The 20,695-nt window shown below is 39.4% G+C and overlaps 2 long non-coding RNA genes across 2 annotated transcripts; both read left to right on the forward strand.

The window, feature by feature from the left end:
* Positions 1-7,207: 7,207 nt before the first annotated feature.
* On the forward strand, positions 7,208-7,930 carry LOC121052609. The gene is made up of 3 exons (XR_005809621.1): positions 7,208-7,325; positions 7,512-7,686; positions 7,812-7,930. It is a non-coding gene; the product is annotated as an uncharacterized LOC121052609 (long non-coding RNA).
* Positions 7,931-8,887: 957 nt separating this feature from the next.
* Positions 8,888-9,815, forward strand: LOC112200633. The gene is made up of 3 exons (XR_002936399.2): positions 8,888-8,998; positions 9,128-9,220; positions 9,683-9,815. It is a non-coding gene; the product is annotated as an uncharacterized LOC112200633 (long non-coding RNA).
* Positions 9,816-20,695: the final 10,880 nt, after the last annotated feature.

Raw genomic sequence — 20,695 nt, forward strand, 5'->3', positions numbered from 1 at the left:
AAACTACCAAACTGACAAGATAGTGGAGTGCAATGACATCCATCACGAGAGAATATGTCCAATCATAGTCGATTCCAGGGCGTTTTGTGAGAAGCCTTGGGCTATAAGGCGAGAATATGCGCTATAAGGCCAGATTACCATCTCTTTTTCTCATCAAGCATTCTAATGAAGACCTATTAGTCAATAGGTTTTATGTTAGGATGTGTTGGCATCACTGGCTCAAAAACCTTCCTCTTCGTTAGAGAATCCATCTTAACCTAGATTGCATCTTTCCATTTAGGCCAAATTTCTCTACGTTGGTATTCATTCATCAACGGAGCGTGGTTCGATATCATCGGACTCAACAAACTCATGCATAATGAAATGCGCAACTACATCATCAATGGAGTTTCTATCCCATATCTCATGTACACTAGTGTAAGTTTCATAGAGCTCTATATCTCAGGAATAGGTTATGACATCGAGGCGTCCCCCAACGATAACCATAACCCGGAAGATACTCATGAGATGGATTTTGAGTGTCGATGATCAAAGGATTGAAGTGTGCCAAAGTGTCATTCCAACCCACAGGCCTCCCATGTATCCTAGCTGGGGTCATGACCTATAACGCCAGAGTGTCACTCTCTTTGGTGTTGGCGCCATGCCTACCTCCGTGTAGGGTTGTGCTACATCCTTTCGTAGGGACGTCCTTCCTTGCAGTCATGTTTGCAGCATATTTATGTGATCTCGTCACTTTAACGGGGATCGAGATGAGACATAGTGGGGACAGAGCACCACAATTCCTGTCGTTCTTGTTGAACATTCGTGTTCTTATCTCCCCTTAATGACCGGAAGACTGTCTCATCAAAGTGACATCCGTAAATCTAGTAGTAAGGAGATCGCCTTGCAAGGGCAATAAGTGGCAAACGATTGTTGGAGTCTCAAATCCAACTGAGTTGCCCATTCGTCTGTAAGGACCTGTCATAGTGTGCTGTGGTGGCGCAATTGGTACAGAAATGGCTCACTCAAATGTGCTTAAGTACAAAATACTTGTACCCAGTCAGTAGATGTAACGTAGAAATACATTGAGTGGCGGTAGGTCGTACACGAATTAGCATAACTGCATGTGATATTACATCACCCCAGGCGGATATAAGGAGATTTGTGCGCATTACCAATGTCTGGACTACCATCGTAGTCATTTTCGCGAGACCATTTGGGTGTGTTTTATTGGAATATGATGTCCAACATCAGTCCCATTGCAATAACCATCGAAAGTCTTCGATGTAAACTCTCTAGCATCGTCAAGTCCAATTGACGGAATAGGATGATCCGGGGACTGAGCCTGTTGTAATATGATATGTGTTAGGAGTGTACTATAAGCAGCATTTATAAATGGACAATGGCATAGCACGTGACCAACGTATTTGCGTGTCAACCAACATCATGAGATATTTAAACGTCTGCAAGTTGGTTGAATTAGTCCACAGAATCCCAACAGATTCTATGTAAGAACAAAATGAGTATTTTCATATCCTTTGCATAGGACGGTCTCAGTCCTAATTTTCCTAAGGAACGGGCTTTGTAAAACGAACAAGAGGTCTTACAATCAACCAATGAGGATTTTGGTTGGGCCTGAGCGCCTGAAACGCTCTTTGAAGCAAAGTTGGTGATTGGATGATCAGCTAGGGCGTCATCACCATGATGGATGCCATACATTGCCTCACGGATAGGGACTGTGCTAGCCCTAGGCTAGTAGTGGACGGCGGCGGCTCTGGAGGCAGCGGCGGCGGTCATACTTAGTCCAGGAATTAACTTTTGATTCATGCCTCGTTTCGCTCGAAAGAAAGGATGTGCATGTGAAGTCTTTTGTAGACAGATCATCATATCATGACTAGGATGACCTATCTTGTCGTGACAAAGCCAATATGTGTCTAAATCCGAGAGATCTTCTCTAATAACTTTAATTGGATTAATAGCTCGAATAGTGACATAGAGTCCACTAAAGAGACACATAAACTTCTCTAAGATGTGCCTTTATTCGCAATCGTTAAAGATATTGCCAAGGAACACATTTCCGTTCTCTACATGCATTTTCGCATGGAATCCGTTGGCTATTCATAGGTGCGATTTTCCCTAAGAGAGTAGAGAGTTTCTGTGACAATAATCAAGGTGCCATTTGGCAAGGGAACTCGGGCTATTTCATGTCCTTGAATTAATACTGATGGCCCCGCCATTGTAGTCACAAAGTCATATGCTCATAATCAAAATAGAGTCATAATAAAAAGAATTAGAAATTTTTATTCATAAGCCAACGGAGTTACATCATTGTCTCTTTGACCAAAGAAAATCTAATCTAAAATATTAGCTAATGCAAAATAATGGTAGTCGTCTAACTTCTTTCGGTAATTCCAAAATAAATGTGACCAGTGGGTAGAGAGATGTCGGTGGAGCAAGGCTCGCTTAAGTACCACTAATCTCAGAACCTTTCTAGACATCACACTTACTTTGGGTGAGCCTACTTTGAAGAATGGCTAAACCATGCATTGGCATTTCCTGCAAAAATATATGGCAATTGCCTATTACATCTCCTGGAAAAATAAAGACTTAAACAGAATTGGCGATCTATTGATCCCAGCCAGATTTGTAGTCTTCAACCCTTCATTCTAGATCATCTTCTTGATCGTCTTGTTTCACATAGTGAGCTTCTCTTGTTTCACAATATGCTTTGTAGGCGGTGACAATTTCTTCAAGAGCTCTACAAATGTGTATCCAATGATCGGATACTCCACATCGAGAACATATATCTCTGTGATCAGACTCCATTGATTGAGGCACTTTGAAAGCGTCATTAGGATGGCTCTTAGTATTGGTGGCGCCACCAACATGGCCAGAGATTTTGCTTCTCTCTCTCTTTCCACGTTGACCTCTTTGGTTCTGTGTTCACCTATTTTGGCGGTTACCTTCCAATTAGAGTGATTATATAGACTAGAACGTCCAGAAATATCCCTAAGATTAGGGTTTTGCTCTTGGCGCCCTCTCTTAGGGGCGCAACTATAATTGGATTCCGAAATATGCTCTGTTTCCATGGATCTTGAATCATAGTTCTTCGCAAGGATGTTGTCATGCTTTTCAGCGACATTCATAGCTCCAATAAGCTCATGAAACCTTGCGATCATACTTGCAATAACATCGATTCAATAGTTCTTAGCAACCATCAATGCAGAGACAGGGAAGGTAGAGAGAGTCGTCTCTATCAACATCGCATCTGTGATATCTTTTCCATAGAAGTTCATTAAGGATTTAATGCGAAGTGCTTCCGAGTTGTACTCAATAACTGACTTGAAATCACAGAAGTGGAGGCTATGCCATCTCACTTCTAGGTCAGGAAGCAAGGAGTCACGGACGTTGCCAAATCTTTCTTCGAGTGAGACCCATAACCTTCTAGGGTCTTCTTCATTCATATACTCGTACTGGAGTGAATCATCCAAATGACAATTCATTAGGATGATGGCTTCTGCCTTATTTGCCTCTAAGGCTGCTCTATTTGCTTCCAAAGCTTGAGCTTGCTCAATAGTTAGCACGTCCTGCCTAGGCTCGAGAATAGAGTCATATCGAAGATTCCATCGGCCTTGAGATGCTGGCAAACATCACGAACCCACTTGTGATATCCAAAGCCAGTTGTTCCCAATTGAGCGAAGTCCAGTTTGTTCAGGTTAGTCATCCTGAAAGAGAACGAGAAATTAGGGTTGCTTTTGGAGCGTAAAAAGGCTACCACGAAAACACATAAAATTTCTGAGCGTAGTTGCTTCCAAGAAATTTAGGGATTTATGAGCGTAGTCACTTCCAAGAAATCCGATTCCAAGAGGAATTGGATTAGATCGAAACAATGATGTGTTTGTGGTCGATAATAACATCTCAAGAAACTTTAAGTTTCGAGGACACTACAAGCTCCAAGCTTGGAGTGAGCACTAAGTCCCACAGTTCGGCTTAATTAGGTCTCCTCTATGACGAAGAAAGGGGTAGAAGAAGGGAGGTTGCAAGTCCCCGAGAGAAAGAAGAGAAATTTAAATAAAAACTCAAAAACGGGAACTTTTAGTAAAAAATACCTCGAAATAGGTGGCCGGAAAATTTGACAGGAAAAAGTGGTAGGAAAAAATCTCAGGAAAAGTGGTAGGAAAATGGCCGGAAAATTCGTTGACCATTGATGACGTGGCAAGCTGACGTGGCGCCGGAGGTGGGCTCTGGGCTTCTGGGCCGGCTTCTCCTTGTTTTTTTTTCTTTTCTTTCTTTTCTTCTGCTACTGGGCCCGCCCTTTTCTTTTCTTCTTTCTTCTTCCAGCAACGGTTTTTCTCTTCTTTTTTTTTTTTTTCGGGCAGTGGGCAACGCCCCTTCTTTTCTCTTTCTCTTTTTTTTCTTTTCTTTCTTTCTTTTCGGCAAGTGGGCAGGCTTCCTCCTTTTTTCTTCCTCTTCTTCTTCTTCTATCCAATACGTGGGCCGCTCCCAACTTTTTGTTTCTTTTTCATTGACTTTTGGCCGAGAGCATCTTCTTTCTTCTTCTTCTGTTTTTCTTTTCTTTTCTTTTGACAGTGGGGATTGCTGCTGCTTCAGGGAGATAATAGCAAGTGCCTGAGCGGGTTGGCTTAGTGTGTGAGGCTTCTAGGTGTGCGGCAAAGGTTGCTAGGGTTTGAAAGCTATTGTCACGCCCCGAATTTTGAATAATAAATTCAAATCTGAAACTTGAATACAAATAAAACAAATAACGTCCTGAAAATTTTTTTTATAAACCAACATCACACAAACCTCATAGCAACTATCTCTTGAGTCTATTATTACAATACCACCATAAATAAAAAGTTACGCTGAAAAGAGTCTATAAAACACACCAAAATAGACCAAGTGCTGACGTCAACCCCGCTGCCCTACTCAGCACGCTCTCCACCCTGATTATCCTGACCTGCAGGATTATCCGCTACACCGTTTGAATAGTGTACCGGGATTGCAAGAACACCAAACCTGGTAACCTTTCTGAAAGCTCGTGTGAGTAAATAAGAAATGAACGATTGATTTATTAAATCACAATTCTTTTAACTCAAGTAAACAACGAACAATCTCAACATCCACAAAGAAAACGTCAAACCAACTCACGGGAAAACAACAAGGAATACATTCCCACAATCTCCTAACCACAAATATCACCACTTTGGTCCCATCACACAACACGTTAGAGCTCTAACTACGTCGTACCAGTCACCTTAGCCTAGGTTTAAGTAACAACATATTCCCAAGTTAACTTAATAACCCTCGAACTTTGGACCTCCCTGCCCTCAGAACAATATACACTATGCCAAAAAATGCTTCAGACCATACCCCTCAGACGACAGAAGAGGTTTTTTCTGTTGTCTGATTTTTTTGAACGTCTTCAGACGACAGTTTTAAGTATTTTTGTTGTCTAAATAGTATCAAAATCAATACTAGATCAATTTTTTCAATTCTGTTGTCTGAGTAAATGAAGAAATTATTTCTTCTTGTGCGGACAAAAACCTCTTTTTGGCTGAACTAAAACTTATCTATCTTCTAATAGACCTAGACCGCGCCCCCCCCCCCCCCCCCCCCCCCCCCCCCCCCCCCCCGTGCTTCAATTTTCGCCATCTCTTCATTCCACGTCTCTTCCCACCGCCAAGTCGCCGTTCACTGGATTTGCTCCACCGCTGAGTCGCCGGCCGCGTATCTCCCACCACGACGACGTTCTCTGCTCCTCATCGAGATGTCGTGGATCGATTGAGCTACGAATTAAAGAACATTGAAGTGGTTGCCGCTCTCGGAGATTGGGGCCACCGGTTTCAGGGTCTTGAAGTTTCTGAAACCCTTTTGGAGAAAGTTGAGAACTTTGGCCTTGTCTTGCTCAATGGTTTTTTTCTCTGGCCAAATCAAGGTACAATTTTATTCACTTACACTGTGAATCTAGGGTTCTATGGTTGAGTTTTTCGTTTTTCGATCACTAATTTGGGCGATCTATGGTTATGTGTTTATTATACTTGAAAGTTCTTCAATTCTTCCCATGCTTTTCTTTATCAATTTTGATGCGATTGTTCTGGGTTTTCTGGGTTGTGTTTGAGGGTTCGTGTGTATTGCTATTGATTAAAACAGAGCTTTAACTATCTATAGTATCTGTAATGGGTTTGCTTTCTGTTGTTTAGTTTCGTTTTAGTTTTAGCAGCACTGCATAACTGGGTTTGAGTCTCTATATTTTCATATCTGTCTTGATATTGGTTTACGGAAAGTTAAGAATTGAGATGGGTATTTGATGGGTTTGGGCTAAGTGCGAGTATTTCTAGAGATTGAAATACATATGCATTTGTTCTGATCCTTAATCCTTTTGTCTTTGCTGATTCATCTAGAATGGCACAAAAGACTCAATCAGCAAGCTAGTGTCAGACTCAATTTTCAGTAGATTTACTAGACTGCACTGGTAATCTTCTCGCTGTGTAGTGAAATCCATATGTTTCTGAAAAAAGATAGTGCTACTGTCTACATTTTGGTTTAAATGCTTTTCAGTTTCTGAGTTCATTCTCGACGAGGTATGCGTAATTTAATCAAATGTATAATGAGAAAAAGAACATTTGAGGGCTATTAGGTGATCATTTATTTGTTGCGAGCAACTTTCACTTGAGATATCATATTCTAGTTTCTGGAAACAAATGTTACAATTGAATTATATTGTTTCCGAGTTCCGATGCAGTTCACTCTAATGCAGGTCCATTTTACTTACTAATCAAAGGAAAAAGAGGAAGAGATTGGAAGATTGAGTATTGATTTAGGTTCGAAATGGTGAGAGATGAAATTACGTCTGTAGTTCTATAGCTTCCTAACTGGCAACTGACAATAATGTTTTATATCCTCTTGATGTAAGCAACTGCTGGGATTGACTACACACGTTGCATCCAGATATGGGACTCTCACCTTTAGCCTATTTCTTGGTACTGTCTCTAGGAACATATGTTATTTACTCTTGTGAGTCTTCTACCTGTCCAGTTGTCCTTTCATGTTAGCATGGCTAGGTTAACTTGCATTGATATATCTTCAAATTAATGTAAAGCAACTTTGGGGTTCTTATGATTAAAATGCTTTCATGAGTTCTTATGATCAACTTTGAGTCTTCTACCTGTCCAGTTGTCCTTTCATGAGTTCTTATGATTAAAATGCTCTACTGTTTTAGCCTTTATCAATTCGTTTGTGCTTTAGGTACCTCATTTTCATTCTTCACAGTAAGCAGCAACAGTTTCTAACTATATTCTTATTAATGCAACAGGTAGAATTAATCTAGGCCAACTTTATACAATAAGGTACAAGTTCATGACTTGCATGTCATTTTGAAGGAAACATCAAAATATTGAGTTGTGAGTGTTGGGTGAATATACGTTTGTCTCTATATATCTGCAGTTTTCTGCATCCATTAGGTGGAGTATGCTAAAGAGTCAATTCATACATCTACGAGATTGAACTTTATAAATATCCAATTCAACTTGTAGGTACCTTTCAGGTGTCTTGCTTCTGAAACCATCATTCTGTAATTCTGTACATCAATGGCAACAATGGAGTGCGTTAGACTATCTTAACAGTGGGGTTTTCTGTCTCTACTCTCTAGTGATTCCCACCATCTTGTATATCCAACTGTCTTACCTCACAAGGTAGGACAATTTTGAGGTAATTCGCTCAGTTACATGTATATCAAGACTCGTACTGCTTCACAAAAAGAAATACACCATTTAGTTTGTGCATATTCTAAACTGATACCAAACTCTGTTTTTTTTTTTTTTTTCCTTTAACAGGTCTTAAACAAACAAGAAGGAAGACTTATTGTCTTGACTCTTGAATGAATTATGGTAATCGCTAGGAACTGAAATCTAGGCTTTCTATTAATACAAATGATGATTGATAATTATCTGATTGAAGAAACTAAGTAAACCATTCATATTACAAATCTAGTCCATGAGAAGTTACTACTTACAAGTACAAGTTATAAGGGAGTGGGTTGATTAGTTAAGGGACCAGTACTGTGTACTAAAGATCTGGAAGTCCGTAGAAAAAAACAGTGGGTTGATTAGTTAAGGGACTATACTTTGGTACTGTACATAAAAAAAAGAAGTCAGTAGAATCCCTTTCAAATGACTTGATATTTTAAAGAGCTATACTTTGGTTCTGTGTACTACAGATCTGGAAGTGCTCATGTGTTGGGTTTATATATGATTTATGATTATTTTCTAAGTAAACTGGTACACCTAAAATAGGCATAATAATTTAACCCTGCAATCACAAATATTAATCAATTGTAGTATAGGAAAGAAGGGGTCTCCCGCAAAGAGATTGCATTTGTGTTTGGAGTGGAAGTTGAGCAGCGAAGTCTTCACAGAGGTATAATCCTATACCTTGAATATGGATTTGTTTAATTGTTGGAAGTGTTCATGCCAATTGGTTCTCAAATAGCGATTCTAGTTTGGGATTATACTTTATTGTCAATGTTTGAATTTTATGATATGTTGACTTGTGAATTTAAACATGAAGCAAAATTGTGATGGTTTAGAGTCCGGTGGAAAAGGATATGTTATTTAGCATTGTTTAGCTAAAGTGGGAGTTAATTTCGTTGGTGTTAATTGTCTGGGAGCACGGGTGGTATATTAATTGCAAGGGCTGTTAAAGGCAGAACCTTGGTGGTTGTAATCAAGAAAGGTTACTGGAAGTACTGTACTTACTATGCATTTGAGGTGAACTGGTAAATGGGTTTTCTTCTGCTGTGTCTGTTTTGCTTAGTTTTGTTGTTTGTTAACTGTTAATGAAAAAAACATATTGCATCTGTTTTGAGGCCAGGAAATATTGCTTAACAAAATTGCTTGGTGTCTTCATTTCGGGCCAGAAAGTATTAAGGTTGTACATACGCTTGCAGCTTGCTGCCTCTGAGATCTACTTCCGGTTCCGGGTTCTGGATTTAAAACTGTAGAACCGACTCAGGCCAGCCTTAGTCAGTACCCACTCTTCTCCTTTCAAATTCGTATACTCATGTATCTCTCTTTGGTTTAGTTTATGTTTTCCCCTTTGGTACTTGGTGTTTTTAATTTAAAGCTGGTCAATTTGGACTTACTGTGTTCAGTTGAGGGCTGCAGAGAGAATCAAGAAGAGTAGGACTTGGTGGAGAGATGGATTCGGCCTTGGCAACAGAGGGATCAAATGTATATGATAGAAGGTGAGAAGGGAGTGAGTCATGGGAATAAGGCCAAACTTTCATTCGCATATTTTTCTGCACTGTTACAATTTTGCACTTTATGTTTAGAATATTCACTTAAGGTAGTTACTAGTTTCACCTAAAGTATAGGTCTTAATTGATCCTTTTATTCATTTTTTTCTCAGCACAAGGTTCTTAGAGTTTCAGTTAGTAAAATGATTATCATTTCTACAACTCTTAGAGGTATTGCTGCTCATACAACTTTCTAATTTAAATATACATGTTTAATTGCAATTGGTACCTTGGCAGCTGTCATCATCTTCATGTTTTGGTTTTGTATACTACATTAAACTTTCTTGTTTAACTCTTATCTATAGGTAACAGATATACGTCTGTTTGTTGAGCATGAAAAATATTATTCATTCCCATTTCTCTTTTTGAATTTTTTCTCCAGTTTAGTATACTTTTTTCCCCTATGTGCAGGTCTGCTTAAAGAAGCTTTCTGGATAAAATGGTGAAACTGTTTATCTTCGCAGATATCCCCTTTGTGCATTTATATACAACTGATGGAAAAGTGTTGATGAACTTAAATTATGCATGCAGTTGCTCTGTCTAGCTACTCTTTCTTTACCTTATAGGTTTTTGACTTGGTGCACTAGGTAAATGATCGAGATAAGATGGTTTTTTGGTTCTCTCGATCATAATGTAACTATTGACTAGGTTTAGAGTTGGAACTATGGATTGTATTTTGGATGATGTTGATGCAATTAATGAAAGGTAGCCATCATTTTCAATGCTAATTTTAGTCCAATTTTATGATGATTGTAAATGACTGATGTTGAAATGGTTGAAAGGCAACAGATATATGAAGGTTTATGTTATATCAAGAAAATACAGCACAATTTATGTTGTATCAAGAAAATAGAAACAACAGAAACAAATGATCATCTGTTGTTTCTACTAAGTTCAAACAACAGAAAAGTAGAGTTCAAAGAGCTCTCAGACAACAGAAATAGGTGGTTGATATGTTGTTTCTACCAAGTTCAAACAACAGAAAAGTAGAGTTCAAAGAGGTCTCAGACAACAGAAGAAGGTGATTGATATGTTGTTTCTACCACGTTCAAACAACAGAAAAGTAGAGTTCAAATAGCTCTCAGACAACAGAAGTAGGTGTTGATATGTTGTTTCTACCACGTTCAAACAACAGAAAAGTAGAGTTCAAAGAGCTCTCAGACAACAGAAGTAGGTGGTTAATGTTGTTTCTAGCAACTTCAAACAACAGAATTATGTTGTTGCATACGAAATCAGTTAACATATAACTGTCATTGTTCTTCAAATCAGACGACAGAAGCATCAACTAAGCTTAATATTAGTTCAATCAAACGACAGAAACAACAAAAACTCCGTCATCTTACATTAACTACATCGACAGTTATTTTTTGAATCCGTTGATGAAGTGAATTTCCAACAACATTAATATGTAGTTGTATGGTGTTTCAGACGACAGATAGACTCTGATTCTTCAATATTAGGTACTTCAGACGACAGATTACTGTCGTCTGAGTGCATTATCAACGACGAAGAATATCTGTCGTCTGAATGGCTTAGAGACAGCAGCCACCTAGACAACAGATTTTTACTTCATCAGACGACAGATTATATCTGTCGTCTGAAGGCTTTTTTGGCATAGTGATACTTCGGTTAACATTTAACCGTCGAACTTTGGAACTTTCCCTTGTCCTCAGAACACATACACTCCCATTATCATTAAACCGAAGAACCTTAGACCATTTGGTCCTCGGAACCCTATATTCTCTACTTTCTATTCAACTCACAAGGTCAACATGCTTATCACAAACATTCATCAATCATCATCATCACAATTAATCATGGCAATTGCACAACAATATCATATCATAACAAGCTATCACAATTCCACACACACACCTCAATGTCACACCATTCCATATATAAACACGTATTCACATAAATATATATATACGTAATCATCCACTCAGGAATGACCACTAATACCAACTATAGTTCACACGGAGTAAAACCAAGAATTCATTTTTTATATACTTTAAAACTCATTCCTTAAAACCATTTTTCATGCATAGCAATTAATTGTGCAATAAGGAAATTCAGTTCATAAATAAACCATGTGAGATTTACTCACCTCCAATCCCGCTGCGTCTTCTCAACAGCTTAAAATATGGTTCACAATCGTCCGCCAACTCACATTGTCAATCACCTAACCAAATACGATAATTAACTAAGCGTACAATTCAAAAACGCACTTATATGAAGATCCAACGATCGGATCTTCACCCGTGACCACACAAGGTCATCGGGACAGTCCTACGATCATCATATCAAACTACAAGTCCAACAGACAGTCCGATCTTCACAGATCACAAATCGAACAATCGAAATCGATCAAAATTGTAAAATTCATAACTAAATCATACGATATCCAAAATTTATATGCTATATATTGAAATGATTGTATGAACACGTAGAACATAAAAATGGGCAGAAACTGCCCTTGGGACCTCCGGAGATGGCCGGAAAAGGCCGCCGGAGTTAGGGACAGATCCGCTGCCGACCACCTCCAATGGTGTCGGGGACATGCTTTTCCTATTCGTTTAATCATTTTGAGAAACTTTCATAACTATCATGAAGTCAGAAAACGAGTGGAAGTGGTCGAAAATTACCAAAACAATCCGGTTTGGCCGGAAAATCTGCAGAAAACGGCAAGGCCTTCGACGTGCGTGAAATCGATCACTTCAGGTGCTTTCCTTCTTTGTTATTGTCCAGCAACTCAAGGTGAGTTCAAAAAGCCAAGAACATTGAGTTTTGGTGGCCGGTAGCTCGAGATATTCACTTCGCACTCAAAACGGCCAGAAATGGAAACAAGCTTTCTACCGCCGCTACAAGCCGTGCCACGGCGCAAGGCTGCCACTGGCAGCTGCGCAAGGTCGGGACGAAGCCGTGGGAGGTGGTTTGGTGGCCGAAGGAGGGAGAATGGAGCCAGAGACTCCTTGCTCTGTTTTCGGCTCGGGCTCGGGAGGGAGGGAGAGAGAAAAAACCGTGTGGCTGCCAAAAATGGAAACCCTAGCTATTTTGGAAATTTCCAAAAATAGCTAGGTATATATACCCAAAATGGAAACTTTTCCAAACGCGATAACTTCTTCGTACAAACTCCGATTCTTGCGTTCTGCATATGTACGAACTCGTATCGACGAGCTCTACAACTTTTGTGAAGGAAGTTTTCCCAAAAAGTCGATTTTAGTGACCCCCCCTAAATAACGTTTATTTCGAAAATAAACTCATTCGAAACCAAATTTCTCATACAATGACATACGAATCACGCCCACAATTCATATTTCATATAATTGAACAAATATCGAATTACAAAATATTTAACTGAGAATTTCGGGTCTTCACAGCTATGATATTAGGGTTTCAGGGTTAGAGTTTCGTGCTGATAACATGTTTAAGGAAAATTGAAATTGGGAGAGAATTGAGACATGCTTTCATTGATAATAGGGGCCTCTTTATATAGAGGTTTACAGGGCATAGAATCAGAGTTCTACAAGGAAACGTAATATTACAATTGATTGGATATCTCCAAGATTCTCCGATATTATCTCTAATTCTAAACCTATTACCACTAGATCAAGTAACCTAGAGTTTGGGGTAGACACATATTCTGGATTTAATTGAACAAATTTAATAACAACCAGAATAAACAAAACAATTCTTACAAAATGGGTTTGGAAGTTATTAGTTGCCTTTTCTTTTGCTATTTGCTTTCTTTTTTCAATTCTTGTGCCAATGGTTTTGTTAATCTCACTTGCCTTGATCATGTAGTCAAAGCATTCTGTAGTCATGAAGTATCAATGTTAAAATGGGCCAATTTCCTACAAGTCCTTCATAGTTTTCTATTTGTTCCATTTTTTACCGGTAATGATTAAATAGTTATATCAGTTAGTTGCTTTCACATTTAGTATGTTTAGAAATTTAGATAGTATTTGTACATGTTTGGGAAATCAAAGTCAACCTGCAGAAGCCAAAGACGGAGAAAGAAATTAGGGATTGGCTTATGTGGTTCTTTTGGTTTTTATTTGTTCTTATAAGAGTATTTCACAAAACTTGTGTGATCTGGCCTAAATAAGTCTGATTCGTCATGTGAATAGTGTAGTTTTTTTTTTTTTGTGGCTTTTCTGGTGCTGGTAAATGATCCAACATATTTAGCGAGCAACATATGGCGGCATGAACAATTAGTGAGAGAGCATTGTGTTGAATATGTATAAGGTACTCTCAACAAGATACAAGTGCAATTATTACCTTTCATATTATTAGGAGGGTAGACATATGGCTCTGATTTGGTTACGAACTTGGTTTCGTAGGGGTGTGATGGCTGGACCTAGACGCATGGCAGCTCTCAAGTAATGAGGTTTTTCTTTTGATATAATTTGGTGAATTGACACCTTTCACTCCTCCAAAATTACAGGTAAAGGAATGTTTTGTAGTTATATTTCTTTAGTTACTCCATTAAATACTACTATTATCAGATGGTTGTGCACTCAGGATTTGTAGATAAATGAGATTAATTTAGTGAAAACAATTCTTCATCCTGCACTATGCATTTTGCATGTGTTTTGCAATTGTTTTTTTTTTTTTTTTTGGGTTAGTTTTCTTATGAAACATGTTATGTATATAGATGTCTGCAGACATATTTGCCTCTGAATGATAGCTTTTTTGATTTGGATGATAGACGTGAAAGGGTGCTCACTAATTTGTTGATTTTTTTTGGGTTACATGTGGTCAATTGGAGAAGGAAACAAATCTTATCGAGGGAGTTTCATGGTTAAATTGTGGCCACCGTGAAATGCAGGTAAGGAACTGTTGATATTATGTATTACTGCTGATGTCAAAGTTTATAGTAGCTTTAGCATTTTTTGTTTTTGTTTTTTTGTTTTTGGCAATTGATAAGAGCACAAAGTGAGACATTTTTAATATGTATTTTTCCTCATTTGGCTAAGTTATTCTCTTAAAATTACTAATTATAACATAGTTTCTGTTTTTAGGTACTTCAAGGAAGGAAATGGAGAAAATAGGAGAAAAAGAGCAGAAATGAGCATAAATTAAGGACAAGTCATTTTAGATACTTTCCTCCTTCATTTTAGGAAATATTTCCTATTTTGCTTTAGGGAAACTTTCTTCCTTTTGACTTTCCTATTTCTGATTTTCTTATTTTAAAGAGAGTCTATCACATTAAGAACTCTTGACTGATGAAATTAAGGAAAACTTAAAAGAAAAGAAAACTTGCATAAATCAGGAAGAATTCAAGGAGATAAAATGGAGTGTTTATAGTCAATATTTATTCCTAATTATCTTATTTACTATTGATTATAACACTAATTAAATTCTAATTTTTCTTGATTGTAGGAGTTCATTATGTGCACAATTGGAAGAAGATATCAGTGCAATTCAAAGGAGAGGAATAAGGGATGTATCTGGTCACTATTTAAGGAATATACAATGAGTCATTAAGGGGAAAAGAGATCAGAAAAATCAAGACTTTGTCATGAGAAAATCAAGAAAATTTGGAGGAGAAATCACCTTTAGATGATTGGCCATGATTGCATCACAAGAGAGGAGAATTCCACTATAAATAGCAACAATTCTTGACAACAAGAGCATCACTTCTTCACACAAAATTTAGTTCATTAGCCTAGCTCTCTTCTCTCCAAAACCCTCTCCAAAATTCAGAAAAAACCTCTTGCCGTGAAGAGCTTTAGGACTTCTCCAAGGCTGTTCGTGTTCTTGAAGGCCAAGCCTTGTGTTCTCTTGATGTTCTCCAAGCTTCCTTGAAGATCAAAAAGTGTAATCCATGGCCCTTATTTCTGTTTTCATACTCTTTAGTATTGAATTTCAGATTTTGTTTATGAACTTTGTTATTGGAGTTGGATTTTTGTTAAGAATGAGTTTATGTTAGTAATTTTCAGAATTTTTTTTTTTATGTTCTTGATTTGTTTATGATATTTTTACAATCTGATTTTGTGCCATACTTTTATATCTTTAAGTATATGATTTTGGTTCAACAATGATGTTAATATGCAGGTTAATAAAGTCAAATTTGTGTTCTAATTCACCTAATCATTTTAGGGCAGAAATTAAAGTGGTAAAGGCTATGCACAATGGTCGAGAATATATATATGCTACATGTTTGTGTGTTTGTAACTTCTTATGGATGCATACATGTTTGAATTCAGAATTCTAATTGCACTTAATGATTCATATTTAATGTTGACGGATGCTCTTCAGTATTAACGTAATGTTTTATATGAAATATTTTAAGTTATGGACTTTTCCTAACTTAGGAGATTAAAAAGAAGAATTAGAGTGGTACTCGATCTCTTCAGACTTGTACTTCAAATTCATTTATGATATTTAGTGTTGGCACGATTTTAGGTTGTATAGATTGAAACAATTCGTTGCATGTTGATATGGTTTGAAAATTCTGATTGAGTGTGAAGAAGTCGATCATTGTAGATAGTTTTATTTGTTTCTTTTTTATTTTAAGTAGATTTTAGGAACCAAATTTCAAAACCCCCATTTTATTCTTTTATTTGTTAATTGACCTTTTTGTGTAGGTGTACCCTACAATCCCCAGACTGAAGGATCCCTGCTTATCTTATATTGACAACTACATTTTACAGGGTTAAATTGTGAGGCTATTTTAGCCGTATCGGCAATTAACTTTATCATTTTTGAGCCATGCCAACTATAATTTGATCTTGTCTGATATTTATTGTGGTTGGAAGTTTACTTTTTACAGGTTTGACATCTATCTCTGAGTGTTGACCCTTTAAAATAGGGTGATTTCTTGTAGGTACACATGTACTTAAGAAAGTGTTTGGCTCCAAAACCAGTCTGGGTGCAAACTGTCTCTTTTGAGTGCACGAGAGTGCCAGCACCGTGGGGTGCAGTCGTCGGGAAATTCCTTGACCTGACTTCTTCTCAAACGTTGTGGACGAGGAGACCACCAACCTCATCACCAGGTTCTTTTATCTGCCTTCCAGAAAAGGACTTCTTGCCTTACTGGTAAGGACTAGTGTTGTGATCTCTTCGCGTCACCGAATCGATACTCAACGTTGTAGGTTGAGCAGAGCAATCATTGGAAAGTTCGGAGAAAGCACGGGTTTGCTAAAGCATATCTTTAGCTTCGTTGGGTTGCGAGTGTGTTACCCTTGCTTCGCTGGGTTGCAACTAGGTTGCAGGTAGGTTTGCTCCGGGGAGGCTTTGATAATCTGTGCGATTGATTGAGGAGTTGTTTTTTTTTTGTTCTATCTTAGCCTCTATATATAGGCTACTCGCTGCAGATTCACTTTCCAAGTAGGAATGAAATACTATATTTTAGGCCACAGTTATTGGCCTCGAATCAAATCAAAACTCTTAATAGTCTTGATATTATATCGTAGGCGATAAGAAATTAACTCTGTCGTAGCAACCTTGTCACGCCCCTGATTTTACACACATGAAAATCGATATATATAACCCCATAATTATATATGCGTGAACGTCCAGTCATCAATACAAAATACCTGAAATCTTTTTCCCTTAACTTACACACATATTGATGCCCTGAACCCCCAAAGTTAATATACACTCGCTCCAAAGAGTTATATATTACACAAGCTTACGAATAAATAATTCGTCTGAAACACTTCCGCTCCGTCCACGAGCCACGAAACCGTCCGATACCCATAATTTAAATTCCGGAAAATCCTCGGAAAATAAATACGAATTTCTGGGGCATCACATTCTACCCCCCTTAAAGAAATTTCGTCCCGAAATTTACACGTACCACACCCACAAGTACGCATAAACCAAGCTCAAATCCAAATCTCATCTCGCAACAACCTGTTCTTGTCTCACATTACAACATACCTAGCTCATTAATGGATACAGGTACCCTACCTAGTATCACGACATTAGGAATCTTTACCACACCACTTGGTGGTAACCCAAACATTTCATGGATCTCATCCTTGTACACTATCTAACAAAGCCTCTGTGGCTGTAGCACCACATTACAGACCACACAAGAGTCCAAAATCCTGTCATCACGGTAGTATCTGTATCACATTATCGTTAATGTAAACCTTACATTACAAGAATTGAAAATGAAACCTTCATTTCAACTCAAATCGTGCCTTTGTTTCACAACCTAATAAGTGTCTACCCAACCTGGGAACACAAAATCAAGCTAAGGTCCGGCACCGCCTGACCCCCACATATATCATCACCTGTCATTGTAATCACAACCAAAGTGGTATAGATCCCCTACTACCACAACAATGAAGGATGCATCACACCATGCTACATGCCATACTCAAAAGTCTAACTATAGACAACAGGCAAAACCCAACACAACACACAGAAAGAAGTACACAATTATCACACATCAATCTAACAACCCAAGTAGAAATAGATAAGGTACCTCCTTCCCTAGCACCCTGCTGACCAACAGCAAGCACCCTCGCATTTCCCTGAGGTAGTTGCCTCTGTTGATTCCCTTGTCCCCTACCTTGTGCTTGGGTGCAATCCCTGGAGTAATGCCCTGCCTGGCCACATCTAAAGCATACAATGTTCTTCGGTTTCGTGCAAAACCTAGAAGTATGGCCCATCTCATTACAATTGAAACACCTCACGGGTGCCACCTGCCCTGCAGGTGCAGCCCCTACAGGTGCAGCTGCCTCCCTAGCCGGCGCTTGGAAATGAGTCCTCCGCCTCTTCCAGGACCCTCCCAGATTATCAGTCCCTCCATCGCACTCAGCAATTGCCTTTCCCTTCCTTCGGGAGTCCTTCTCAGCCGACTCCTGCTCCTGGAAGATCAGGTTCTCCTGCTCAATGGTCATAGCCTTAACGAAAATGAGCTCCACCGTCTTCAGTTCCAGAACAGCGACATCGCGCCTGATCGAAGCATTCAGTCCCCACTGAAACTTCATAGCTAAGCTCTCAGCATCCATCTGCCTCACAAAGCGGTACAACCTTGAAAACTCAGCTTCATACTCCCTCACAGAAGGCGGAAAGTACTTCTTCCTGAACAGTTCCACAAATTCATTCCAAGTCAAGGTGGACACGTCCATCACCCTCTGTGTGCCATTCCACCACACCCGTGCATCTCCTTGGAGCATAAATGTGGAAATCTTCCTCTTCTCAATATCGTCGCAGACGACCATCTCGAAGTAGGTCTTCATGTTCTCAATCCATTGATCCGCCAACATGTGATCCGTACCTCCCTGGAATGGAACTCCTCCCAACCTCGAAATCTCCTTTGCCAACTTCGACAAACGAGTGGGATCCACAACATTCGCAACCTCCACAACAGGTGGAACAGGAAGCTCAACATTCGATGCATCGACCTCATCCTCGAATATCTCCTCAACAGGAGGAGGAATCCTGCCCCTACCTCGGGCTCTACCCCTGCCTCTGGGTCTACCTCGACCCCTAGCTCGGCCTCCTTGTGAATCCATCACCTAAGAAGCATAACAACCTGTGATTAATACTTGTACAACTTCCAACTACAAGTATAAGTCAACAACATGACTAAATCAACCACCTTACTACGTCAGAAGATACAATTCTATCCCCTACGTAAATCTCGAGTTAAATCTAAAGGTCCCCATTCCTCAAAAGACTATAACTCCTAGAAACTACCTTAAGCTCCTACAACTTATTCACTGAGCCCACACTACCCTGAAGACTCACATTCCAACACTCATTGCATACCCAATGACTATATCAATACCGAAGAGCATCAGATGGGGATCCGCTGCAGACGGGCCATCACTCGAGGAGTATTGATTGTCACCAAATATGCACCTTACGCTCTGATACCAAACTGTCACGCCCCTGATTTTACACACATGAAAATCGATATATATAACCCCATAATTATATATGCGTGAACGTCCAGTCATCAATACAAAATACCTGAAATCTTTTTCCCTTAACTTACACACATATTGATGCCCTGAACCCCCAAAGTTAATATACACTCGCTCCAAAGAGTTATATATTACACAAGCTTACGAATAAATAATTCGTCTGAAACACTTCCGCTCCGTCCACGAGCCACGAAACCGTCCGATACCCATAATTTAAATTCCGGAAAATCCTCGGAAAATAAATACGAATTTCTGGGGCATCACATTCTACCCCCCTTAAAGAAATTTCGTCCCGAAATTTACACGTACCACACCCACAAGTACGCATAAACCAAGCTCAAATCCAAATCTCATCTCGCAACAACCTGTTCTTGTCTCACATTACAACATACCTAGCTCATTAATGGATACAGGTACCCTACCTAGTATCACGACATTAGGAATCTTTACCACACCACTTGGTGGTAACCCAAACATTTCATGGATCTCATCCTTGTACACTATCTAACAAAGCCTCTGTGGCTGTAGCACCACATTACAGACCACACAAGAGTCCAAAATCCTGTCATCACGGTAGTATCTGTATCACATTATCGTTAATGTAAACCTTACATTACAAGAATTGAAAATGAAACCTTCATTTCAACTCAAATCGTGCCTTTGTTTCACAACCTAATAAGTGTCTACCCAACCTGGGAACACAAAATCAAGCTAAGGTCCGGCACTGCCTGACCCCCACATATATCATCACCTGTCATTGTAATCACAACCAAAGTGGTATAGATCCCCTACTACCACAACAATGAAGGATGCATCACACCATGCTACATGCCATACTCAAAAGTCTAACTATAGACAACAGGCAAAACCCAACACAACACACAGAAAGAAGTACACAATTATCACACATCAATCTAACAACCCAAGTAGAAATAGATAAGGTACCTCCTTCCCTAGCACCCTGCTGACCAACAGCAAGCACCCTCGCATTTCCCTGAGGTAGTTGCCTCTGTTGATTCCCTTGTCCCCTACCTTGTGCTTGGGTGCAATCCCTGGAGTAATGCCCTGCCTGGCCACATCTAAAGCATACAATGTTCTTCGGTTTCGTGCAAAACCTAGAAGTATGGCCCATCTCATTACAATTGAAACACCTCACGGGTGCCACCTGCCCTGCAGGTGCAGCCCCTACAGGTGCAGCTGCCTCCCTAGCCGGCGCTTGGAAATGAGTCCTCCGCCTCTTCCAGGACCCTCCCAGATTATCAGTCCCTCCATCGCACTCAGCAATTGCCTTTCCCTTCCTTCGGGAGTCCTTCTCAGCCGACTCCTGCTCCTGGAAGATCAGGTTCTCCTGCTCAATGGTCATAGCCTTAACGAAAATGAGCTCCACCGTCTTCAGTTCCAGAACAGCGACATCGCGCCTGATCGAAGCATTCAGTCCCCACTGAAACTTCATAGCTAAGCTCTCAGCATCCATCTGCCTCACAAAGCGGTACAACCTTGAAAACTCAGCTTCATACTCCCTCACAGAAGG

Source organism: Rosa chinensis, chromosome 4, assembly GCF_002994745.2.
Source record: "Rosa chinensis cultivar Old Blush chromosome 4, RchiOBHm-V2, whole genome shotgun sequence".
NCBI classification, from domain to species: Eukaryota; Viridiplantae; Streptophyta; class Magnoliopsida; order Rosales; family Rosaceae; genus Rosa; species Rosa chinensis.